At 44.2% G+C, this 12,282-nt stretch overlaps 1 protein-coding gene and 1 long non-coding RNA gene across 2 annotated transcripts in view; one reads left to right on the top strand and one right to left on the bottom strand.

Annotated features, from left to right (window-relative positions):
* LOC143372216 (uncharacterized) overlaps positions 1 to 12,282 on the top strand; it is an 86,005-nt gene that overhangs the window by 7,636 nt on the left and 66,087 nt on the right. The gene's annotated exons all lie outside the window — the stretch shown is intronic.
* Positions 8,542 to 9,079, bottom strand: LOC143372292 (uncharacterized). The gene is made up of 2 exons (XR_013086269.1): positions 8,911 to 9,079; positions 8,542 to 8,847 (listed from the first exon to the last, which is right to left on the bottom strand). It is a non-coding gene; the product is annotated as an uncharacterized LOC143372292 (long non-coding RNA).

Here is a 12,282-nt window from a genome sequence, read left to right as displayed (position 1 = left end):
ATGCAAGCCAGGAAGGATTAGGTGCTGTCCTCACACAAGAATCCGACGAGGGGGAACGGGTAATCGCGTATGCTAGTCGAACACTGAATGGAGCGGAGAAAAACTATTCCACCACCAAAAAGGAATGCCTCGCCGTCGTGTGGGGCATTCCGAAAATGCAACCATACCTCGGGGGTATAGATTCACGGTGCTGACCGACCACCAGTCGTTGAAATGGCTCCAGAAGATGGAGAATCCGTCCGGACGGCTCGCACGCTGGAGTCTTGACCTCCAGCAGTGCGACTTCGAAATCCGCTACCGGAAGGCCAGCAACTGGGTCGCCGACGCTCTCTCCCGACAACCGGAGGACATGAACGCGATGGAGGAACCCGAGCCGTGCCCCTGGTACGACCGTATACGAAACCGCGTAGTAACCAAGCCACAGCAGTACCCAGAGTGTCATATACACGAAGGACAATTGTATCGCCACTTTCCCACCACGAGTGGCCTCCGTGACCACGGGGACAACGAGTGGAAGCGCTGCGTGCCTCGACCGTTACGAGCGGCCGTCCTCCACGAAACGCATGACGCCCCCACCGCGGAACACCTGCGAATCGCGAAGACCGCAGCCCGCTTGGTCGAACGATACTATTGGCCCGGGATGTTCCGCGAAACAGCCAGATACGTAAAGGGATGCACAAAGTGCCTGCAATATAAAGTGTTACAGCAAGCCCCAGCGGGACAGATGCATATAACATCCGTAACACTACCCTGGGAGGTTGTGGCCATCGACCTTGTCGGACCGCTCCCACGCTCCAGCAAAGGCCACACCACGACCATCGTATGCCAAGTCAAATTTACTAAGTGGGTCGAGGTACAGCCGCTCCGGCAAGCAACTGTGTCCGCGGTCCAGTGCGCTAAAGGAACGCGTCCTTTTGCGATATGGCTGCCTACGCACGGTGATCTCCGATAACGGCCGGCAGTTCGAGAGTAAGGAATTCAGAAGTCTACTAAGGGAGTCGGGCGTGGAGCGCCGGAAAAACGCTACCCTACTTCCCCCCAATGCAATCCGGTCGAAAGGGTCAACCGCGTCCTAAAAACAATGTTGGCACAATATACCGACAAAAACCACCGACATTGGGACGAACACTTCGCGGAGCTCGTGTTCGCGTACAACACCGCGACACGCGACGCGATCGGCTACACACCGGCGTTCTTAAATTACGGGCGCGAAATAGCAATTCCGGGGTCAAGCAGCCACCGGCGCCCCAACCAACCGACGTACAGCCACGACAAGTACGGATCCAGGCGATGCAGGACGCCTTCGCCCTGGCTTGACGAAACCAAGGGCGCGCCTCCGAAAATCAGCGCAAGCACTACAACCTGCGGCGACGGGACTGGCGACCGGCCATTGATACGCTGGTAATGCGACGCGAACACCCATTGTCCGACGCCACGCACGGATTCAATGCGCACCTCGCGCCAAAATATTCCGGACCGTACCGAGCCACGACATTTCACGGCCCAAATATTGTGCTCTTGCGCGCCGGCAACAAAGCGAGCGGTCGAGCACACATGAAGGACTTGAAGCCGTGCCCCAACGTCGAAGATAACAACATAAAAACTCCGCCAGCTGGAGAGCCTGCGAGTACGCCGCCAGCTAGCCGAATTTTTTGGAGAGTCTCCCGTATAGGAGACTCGCAGCCCCGAACGGTCCCAGCCGCGGACACCCGGCAAGGGCCTCCGATTTCCGGAATCGAGGCGAGGGCCACCCACGACACCGCCGCGGTCCCGGACTCCGTCACCAGCCCGGGCGACACCGCCGCCGCGGAAAGATCAGCCAGCCAAGCGGAGGACGTCACCACCGCTGACAACGGACTGGCCGGCCAAGCGAACGGCACCCCCACCGCTGCCGCCACTCAGGCCGGCAACCGCCACCAGCCGAGCAGTGCCCCCATCCAGGATACGGCTCGCCAAGCGCAAGATCGCCCCCTGGACAGGGCCTTCAGCCGGGCCAACGCCAAGGCTCCCGCCGACCGCGGTAGCCGGCGAACCAGCGCTTCCACCGAAGGCGCCCTGATAACTGCGGGAGGCACCTGAACTCGCCTCCGCCACTAACCGGCCACACGGCGCCCTCGGATCTGGGCCTACGCCCGCCGCCCTACCGCTCAAACACCGCTCCCGAAATAAAAACCAGTAATAGTTCATCGGCTCGCTATTTTCTCATCTTGGCCCCCGTCTCCCGTAACTGAGTCACAGGCAAGACCCCAAAAGGCGACGGACCGCACGAAAGTCCATCACACCCTCCTTAATTCCAGATTCCTTAACAGGCAGAGCTATAAGGATTTTAGTACCAGGAGGTAAATTAAAGGAGGAGGATGAAAGAAGGAAGAATTCCCCATCACCAATCTGAAGGCTATTAGACTCATCGTTCCCAAATTCCAATATCACATTCTGATTTTCCAGGAACGGCATTTCTAAGATCTCCGTCCCAGGAATGAGAAGATCGTCGCTAACAATTTGAAATTTCACGTCTACGTAGTGGACTTTAATGATGACTTCGCCGTGGGTAAATATACCTCCCGAACCAAAACCCGTTGTTTTGTAGATAATGTTGATATTCACCGCTATGTCGGGGTTACACCTTTCTGTTTTATTAGGTTAAGTTGAGAACCAGTATCGATAAGGAAACTGGCGGGCCCTTCTTCGAAACAACGGTGGGTTAGGTTAATCACAGGCAAATAACCCGATCGCTTTATTTCGACGTGGAAACAACCCCGTTGGTGACGCTGGCAATTAAGGGTTGGGTCCATGTTGCGCCCCTTCGTGGAACCTTTGTCAAGTTTAAATTAATCTGGCAGGAGACTTCATCGCGTGATCGGGCACCATCCTGGTTTTGTCTTTTCAAACAACGAGCTTCAAGATGACCCGTTCTCCTGCAGTACCCACATCTAATCTCCCCGCGGTTGGAAAAATGCGTTAGAGTGCCCTTGGCACAATCACGGCGTAAGTGCCCTATTCGATTACATTGGTAACACTCATAATCTTTTGAATCTGTCTTAAATATTTTCACGGCGGTGACAAGAGGTTTTGAATCATCAATAAATATAACATATAACCATACATCCAAACGACTTGATATCAGCCACCGCGATCTTCTCCAAAACGACAAAAAGTCGCTACGTTCAGGTCGGTAGTTGCATCAAGATTTCTGTAAATACAAAAATTCATCGAGAAAAGAGCAAACGCGTACAAATAGTAAAAAAACACTACAAAGTAAAAAATAAAAAAATATATAAAAAAAATTTTAAGTTAAACGATTTTATTTAAAATGCACTAAAAACTAAAAGAGAATTATTTTCTTGTACTACAATTTCGATGGTGTTTTTGCACTTTAAACAAAATTGTTTAACGTAACTTTTTTTATTATTGTATATATTTTTTTATTGAAATAACACATCAAACAAAAAGTGAACTACTTACTGGCGATTAGCAAAGCAAATGAATACAAAAGTGAACAAATAAAATAAATGAACAAAAACTTTATTTTAATAATTGTACAAAAAATAGACAAACACTTTTTTCCATTTATTGTGGGCATGGAATTTTTCTATTCGGTCGCAACTATTACATCTATCACCATACATTGTACATGTATCGTGCATCCAATTATTGCAGATAATGCATCTTAGCCAGTCAACCTTTTTAGTTGTTATGAAATAATTTTCAAAACATTCTAGGCAATAATCTTCTTCGTTTTGTAATGGGGATTCAAGAGGATGCACTCGAACTGAATTTTCAACTTTTATTTGTATTTTCTGTTTCTTCTTCGTTGATTTTTTTGTGGCTTCAATTTTATTTTCACCCTCGATCAATTTTCTTTTAATTGCTTGTTTCTTCTTTCGTATAAATTCTTTATCAAGAATTTTGTGTAGATGTCTTGAGGGGCTCGTATTATGAGATGTATTTTTAGTACTTACAAAATTTTTGGTGCATAAAGGAATTTGTTCGCGCGTAACTTCGGAGAGACTCGACCTCTGATTGTCGAGTCAACGGAGGTCGTAAATCTCCGTTACGAATTTTATCGACCCCGGAATTACGTGGATTCTGCGTTCACGGGAGAAGCTTTTCTGACTTCTTCGGATTCCTCCGAAGTATCCAGAAGAGTCCAGTGGGGGGTGTCTTTGCCCCTTAACCGATAGAATAAGAATTTAGAAAGTGAGTCATCTCTCATCAGGACCGTTTCCGGGTTATTGCGGGGGCACCTTCTGCACCTTTCTCCTTCTAAATTTGGAAGTCAGCTATCTATCCCAATTGTAACTCCACCGTCTCTCCTTTCTACAGGGAGAGGTAGTTTTCTTGTTCGCTTCGCAAGGAAAGGTTAATATGACCAAATACTTTTGCTGTATTATCCTCCCATACCGCTACTATCTTATTACCTCAAATATTAAACGAAAATTAACTTAGAAGTATATTTAAAATACGATCCTGTACACCACTGTTTGATAAAAGAGGTTAAATGTAGCGTCCACTTACCTTCTGTAACCTGTAAATCGCGGAAAACACAGAAAGAAGCGTAGTGACGTCATTCAGTCAACTGTTTGACTTCTAGAAACACAATTGTTCTGGACCTTAAGGGGGCCGTCTCCTTTTTGTTATGGTCCGAATCGATCGAAGCGCCCTTGTAAACAGACGGACCCTAATAAAACTACTGCGGTCGGTAAAAAGAAGTTGTACAATGGTGACATCTACCGGTACTCTACGTAGACGAATTTTTGACAGCATAGTTGCCGCATGTTCTGTTGTCTCCGTCTCTGCCGCGCTGTTGCCACAGCTCCTTCTATTGAGAAGCTTGGAGGAATACGGCACGAGAGCTGCGTCTAGGCAGCGATCGCCGGGCTCCATGTACCGCTGATGGAGGGGGGAACATCGACAGGAGCGGTGGTTATGTGTGGGGAACTGCGGTGCGTCAGTCACGCACACATAACCACCGCTGTAGGTGTTTCCTCGTGCATCAGCTGTAGCTGGAGCCCGCCAATTCCTGCGTCTAGCATCAGAGCCTTGCTGAACGTAAAGGAGGATAGCACTATTGAAAGATAGAGAGGTTGAGTAGTGAAGTTAGGAAACATGTCAATGAAACAATACTAATTTAGTATTTATTTATACATAGAACGATGCAATACTTTGTATAATCAATGTGCAAATTCAAAGCATACAATTTGAATAAGGTACATCACCGAAGTGTAACATGCCGATCGTAATGAAATTTATGAATGCTGTAATTCTTCTAAAAACATATGCCGCTTTTTTTTCATCTAACTATACATCAAATTATCTTTTATATCAACAAGAATTGTCTGTTTCAATAATAGTTTTGTACATGGTTTTCTTCGGAATTGTTATTCCACGGTTGTAAAAATTTATCAATATAAACCAGAGTTCAGTACTAACAATACTGATATTTGGGAATGTCCCATTAAACGATTTTATTTAGCTACGATCCTCTGTTTGTTTGTTTGTTTGATTCAAATCTGGAAACTCAATTTTAAACCACTTCCAACCATCCAATTCCCTCGAAACTTTGCAGAGGTGCGTAGTTTGGTTGACAATACAAAATTATGAAAAAACTCCGAGTGGGTGAAAAAATTACCTAGTCACCAAGAAATAATAACCCATAACAATAAATCAACCATTCTTCAAGCAAACTGTTAAACTGCATACAGCAATAAGAGTAATGTAAATCCACAAACACTAAAAACTAGAAAAAGTATATTAAACAATTTATAATAAACGATTTTATGAAAAATGCATTAAAAACTAAAAAATATTTATTTTCTTATACTACAATTTCGATGGTGTATTTTCACATAAAATCGTGGAGCAGGATATCTCGCAACAAATTCATTTCGACACTTGAGGCTATACTAAATTGATTCATATTCTGTTATGAAATATCCTGAACCACGTTTTTATTTAAAGTTGAAAAACACCATCGAAATTGTAGCACAACACTAGAAGTATTTTTTAGTTGTTAGTGCCTTTTTGACGAAATCGTTTAACAGAACATTTTTTTATATATTTTTTGTTTCTAATCAAGTTATAGTCATTACAATAAATCAATCCAATACCTGCAATCAACTACCTGTAAAAGAAAATTTGCAGTTTAGCGATATTTTTGTAAAAGGACTTAGTGCCGTGTTTCGACCCCAAATGCCCCACTGTGCGCCGCCGAACAGCCCAAATCCTCGCTGGTCGGGACCAGCGCGGCGTTGAGCTCGTATCGCGAGCAGAGCCCTAATTCTCAGTGTTCGTTTCTCGCTTCTTTTTAGCTGATAGGGGGAGCGAGATGGAACGAGTGTCAGGCGTCCGAAAGACGGAGCGAGACAAACAACATCTCGTCGTCTATCTCGCACCACCCTCGCTCGCTTTCAGTGCCTCTTGCTCGCTCTCGTTCCATGAGACAATACTGTAGTATCTTTTATTTGACTTTATCCAGATATTATCTTTGCCCATCTCTGTTCTCCAACTGCTTCGCCGTGATTCATTCAAGCCTCCTTGATGGAAAAATATTGATAGGGGAAATGCGGCAACAGCGCGATTCGACTCTCGATACGTCTCGGCAACTATGTCTTTCCTACATTTATCGGCTAGATTGGACTTCCACCGGTTTTGATGGTACAAGGTACGAATATACCATCAACGCCGGTGACGGAGAAACCTTGAAGCTTCATTCTGTCATTTTTCGGGCTGTCCTGAGTACACGATTCATAAATTCATTATTATTTCAACGTACGGTGCTTATTAGCGTTCAAACGGACCAGACCACCCTGCACGAAAGTCTACCGAAGGCAACTAAACCCGCAAAAACGTCCACCGTGCCGATTCCAGGACGAAAGTTGTAATTTACGGTTTGCTTACTACATCGCGTATACGCAGGCCCGGCGGAACCATGCGCCGCACAAGGGCGCCAGCCGAATGGGACGCTAAAAAAACTAGATCGTACGCTTAATAATAAAGGAATCTAACACCTCACATAAACTAAATATAAATGTAATTCTTTTAAACATATTAAATAGAAAACAAGTGCAAAAAATTGGGGACAACAAAAATTTTTTTGCACAAGGGCGCCAGCTAACCTCGCGTCGGCCCTGCCTACACGTCACGCTGGTGCTACATGGCTGCAGTGCACCATTAGCGCCACCAACGGAGAAGCCTTGAAGCTTCATTCGGACAGTTTTCGAGTCATAAATTCATTATTATTTCAAAATGGGGTGCTTATTAGCGTTCAAACGCACCAGACCACCCTGCACAGATGTCTACTGAAGGCAACTGTACCCGCAAAAACTTCCTTCGGGCCGATTCCAGGACGAAAGTTGTAATTTACGATTTGCTTACTACACGCGTATACGTGCACGCTTTTCCTAGCTTGTGTGAGCGTACTCACACATTCAAAGGCCCGCGGAGACGGCCCCCTTAACGCGCTCTTGCATCTCGGGTCTGAAATATAACGACTCGATCGACTCTCCGGCCCGACCGCGTCTCCCGGTTTTACCTTATCCTTCTGTCTGTTCAAATAGAACCACGCGGTTTCGTTCCAAAGGCCTTTAATGAAACTGATTAATGCCGGGTTCTTTAATAAGTCATTAACGCCAACTAGTTGTTCCGGGTTATACGCATCCCTGGCTATTTCTATCCGCCATTTAATATTTCGTTGACTCGCGCTCCGAAAATCTCAATCGTTTCGTTTTTGTCCTGGTGTATATTCATTAACTCCGCATTCAAACTATGGACATTAAATGACTGCGCGAAGATCCTTTTTAGAAGATCGATCAATTCATCTAAGATTTCAGGCTCTCGTTGATTTGACAAGACTAAATTGACGTGTCCCTCAATCCTACCTCGAATGAGAAAAAAAAGATTCTCCCGATCTTCAGGCTTTACTTTGGCATTGATTAATTTGCACTGCTTAATAAATTTGATTAACGAATCGGACTTTCCATCAAATTTTGGAATCGAGTCTTTCACCAGTTTTAGGGAGAGATAAGACTTAGAAGGGTTCGAGGACTTTGATGAATTCGGTCGAGGACTTATGCTCAAACAAGGCGATTGGCTACTTATTTCTGACAAATTAACAACAGGTGATCCAGTCGCGTCGGCACAAAGTTTAGTTCGCGCGACTGTGATTCGTCACCAGGAGACTCTGAGGATCAGTGATCTGTGTCGGCGAAATACTCAATGCTTGTGGCTGTGCAATGGTAATGGGGGACTCTATTTGCATAGTTCCAACGGGTATACCCTCGACTTTGAAACCATGTAGGCTACCCGAACGAGGCTCGAAGCGAGATCAGAAGCCGCCGTCGAACAGCGCAAGTCCTCAGCACGAAAAAAGATCGCGCCGGTTCGGATAAACACGCTGCAGAAAGTTATTTGAAATTTCGAAGCCTTCGAATAAAAGCCGAATAAACTACGGATAAAGATGAAAACGTTCTTCGAATAAAAAAATTATCTTTCGCCGTCGAATAAATTCACTTCAAATACATTTATTTATCCGTGGTGTTTGGAATAAAGATAACTCGTGTTATTCGAAGCTTCGAATAACGGATAAACATAAAGTATCTTTTATTTGAGTATATACAGATATTATCTTTGCCCATCTCTGTTCTCCAGCCGCTTCGCCGTTATTCTTTCATTCCACCCTGACGACAAAATAGTAATAGGGGAAATGCGGGAACAGCGCGATACAACTTCAATATACTTATGGGCAACTATGTCTTTCCTACATTTATCGGCTAGCTTGGACTTCCACCGGTTCTGATGTTACATGGCGCGAATATACCATCAGCGCCGGTGACGGAGAATCCTTTAAGCCTCATTCTGTCATTTCTCGAGTCTGTCTCAGTACATGATTCATAAATTCATTATCATTTCAACGTACGGTGCTTATTAGCGTTCAAACGCATCAGACCACCCTGCACGAATGTGTACTGGAGGCAACTATACCCGCAAAAACTTCCTTCTTGCCGATTCCAGGATGAAAGTTGGTTGAAACGGTTTGTTTCCTACATCGCGTATACGTACAGTATTTCCTCGTTACGGGCTCGGTTTGGTGTACACGATACGGACTTTTTGCTATCCCCACCACTTCTGTCTCACTCTTGTCCGGCGAAGGCGAGAGCGAGATGGAACGAGAGCGAGCGAGAAGCACTGAAAACGAGCGAGGACGGTACGAGACAGACGACGCGTTGATGTTTTGTCTCGCTCTGTCTTTCAGACGCCTCACACTCTGTCCTTTGCGTGCGCGACGGGCATGCGCGATGGTCGCAAGCGCTTACCGTGAGCCGGGCCTGCGTTAAGATTTTGCGAAGCGGTTTTCGTGCTCACGGTAAGCGCTTGCGACCATCGCGCACGCTCGCCGCGCACGCAGTGTTCCATCTCGCTCCCCCCTCCGGCCAGAAAGAAGTGAGAAACAAACACTTCGAATTAGGGCTCTGTTCACGATACGGGCTCAACGCCGGTCCAGACCAGCGAGCCGCTATCGAGGAAATACTGTACACGCTTTTCCCAGCTTGTGTGAGCGTAGGGGAGAGCGGGGACAAACGTAACGGGGTCATGCAAGTAACACGCCTTCTCCCGATTTCCACAAAAGTTTCCAAAACGTTTGCTTTACATAGTTGCGCGTGTTTAGTGTTTCCTTTGCTTCACGGACTTACGCTGAGCAATACAACGATTCGTATACCGTGGGCTAGCTGATTTCGTTATTTCGATCATTCAGGTAAGTGTCTCCTCTCTTGGTTTTTTTGATAATATTCATAGTTAAACTATAGATATTGATCCAATTATTTGTTAGAGCGTTCTTAGATAATGTATTTATAAGTTCCTATATTTGATTTCAATAAGTCTTGTATCGTTTGTACGTTATAACAGTTCTATGCTGAAAAACATGGCTGGGGACAAAAGTAGCACGTCACTGCGGGGACAAAAGTAACATGTTTCTGTAAGTTTAAAGATGCCTCCCTATATCTCAAAAGAGTTGACTTCAATATTAACAATAGTTTTTTAAAAAAAAAATCATAAATATTAGTTACTTTTGGGGCCCGTTACACGAGATTCCATATTAAATCAAATACATAGTATCAAAGAAATGTTTGAAGATGGTTATGCTTTTTTATTGTTAGGTACCTACTTAAAATATGTTTATTTAAATGTTTGTTTCTATCGTTTCTAATAATAAAAAATCCTATTTTGCTTTGGAAGAAGTGTTTTTACTTAATTCTACTTAAAATAATTAGTATTACTTTCGTCCCCATTGTATGTTACGTTCGTCCTACCCCTTCAGGACAAAAGTAACAATGACAGTCACTGCGGAAAATTGCCATAACTCTTTGAGTACTTATGATGGAAGGCTGAATTTGTGGTCAAATGATAGACCAAGAAACACACTATCTTAGGGCATAATTTTCGTTTTTATATCTGTAAGAGGTAATTGGCAGCTAGGCCAAATGTAAAAAGTGTTACGTTTGTCCCCGCTCTCCCCTACGCACACACTTCAAGGCCCAGTGAGACGGCAGCCTTAAGTTAGTATTGATGTATTGTTTTCTTTTTGAAAAGTTGTTTCCATTGGAAACACCTTTTGTATGTCACGGTACCGCGTGGTAACACGTGAACGTATCTTTACGTTAGATGGCTCTGCATAGCAAAGTTTAGCAATCGAAACTATGAACAAAACCTTTTCTACGAATACTATTTAGAAACGCTCTCTAAATTATATTGATTAAATATTGGTTTCGGTTGCTTGGCAATTAAATCATCGATACCGTGTGAAACGCTCGTTTTTAATAAGTTTTATAAAAACGCTCGTTTTTAATAAGTTTTATTTTTAATAAGTTTAACGAATGTTTCGCATGGTTTTTAATTAGTTCCATTATTAATTAAGAAACTATTTCTATAATTGGATAATTTTATTAACAAAAACATGTTACATTTTAATCCTGAATAACGGTGTCATTGTACATCGTCACTTGTTGATTAACGCCAAAAGCGATTAGACGTGTTCTTTAATTTGTCCTACTTTAAAATAGAAAGTAAAACCAGTTACTACAGAAACAAGTTTTGGTTTATTTATTCAAATTCTTTACTATTGTCGCCGCGAAGAAGTTGGAGGCAGATACCAAAGGGCGAACGTGAGCAGAGCGGATCATCGCTCCATGGGCAGTGAACCCATCCGCTTCCTATAACAAAAAATCCCTGCTACATCACGTAACATGTATATGAAGGGATGTGTTGCGATCTCCGCTGGTGTGAATCTGTGTTATGTAAAATTAGCTATAGGACATAGGGATATCAAGTTTTGATGTGAGAGGGTAATTCAAAATCCTCTGTAGCGGAAAGATTTATTCTAAGCATGCGGGTTCTCGAGGGTTTTCCTTGCCAGTTTTTCGAACGTGCTCCTACAATATTAGTAGCTGATACCCGAACTCAAAAGGCGTACAAGAGTCTGAGATTGCATTCAGTAAATTTCAAAACTATAGTTAGGCCGGGCGATAATAGTAAATAGCTTAACATTTCCTTGCACATCTGCGTGCCAAGTTTCGTCGAGCGGGCAGCGGTTCTTCTCGAAAAACCACTTAAAATTCTGTCCTCCCTTTCAATAATTGCCGGTGTCCTGTAAGGATAAAAACTCCGATCGGGAAAGGGCGAAAGTCATAAAGTCATAAACTTTGTTCGGGCGACGTCTTCTTGACCCTGAGGGATGCGCTTACCTACCTTTTAGATGTGTACATAATGTATGTAGCCTATGTAAACTATGTAATCGGAAAGCGTGCCTTAACCACCAGCCGAGAGTGGAGGGACACGCGAAAGAAGGGCCAAAGACGGAGAGACAGCTAGAGGACAACTCACTGACGAAGCTTGAAGGATGTCATCGTTCTGATTAGACGAAAGGACCTGAGGAGGAATTTCGAATGATGCCCCGGAGTCAGAAGAGTAGAGCGCTCAGAGGACACAAGCGAGGAACGACTTTGTAGAAAAGGTAGGTAGATGTGGGTATTACTGCGGACTTTTAAGGTAGGTTAACTTTAGAACCCTCGATACGGCGTTCAAATGAATGAAAGTTCCTCCTTCTTTTTTTAAAAGAAAGGTGGGACCTTAATAATTCCATAAAAAAATATAAGGGCGGGGTAATAAGCACAGTTAATTAAAAACAAAGAGATTTGTCGATCAATGTCATTGCATGTGTTACTGCGGACATGCATGTATTACTGCGGACTGATGTCAGGCCAAACATAACCTTGGTACAAATATCAC

This window comes from Andrena cerasifolii, chromosome 8, assembly GCF_050908995.1.
Source record: "Andrena cerasifolii isolate SP2316 chromosome 8, iyAndCera1_principal, whole genome shotgun sequence".
Taxonomy (NCBI): domain Eukaryota; kingdom Metazoa; phylum Arthropoda; class Insecta; order Hymenoptera; family Andrenidae; genus Andrena; species Andrena cerasifolii.
This window is presented reverse-complemented; position numbering and strand designations above follow the sequence as displayed.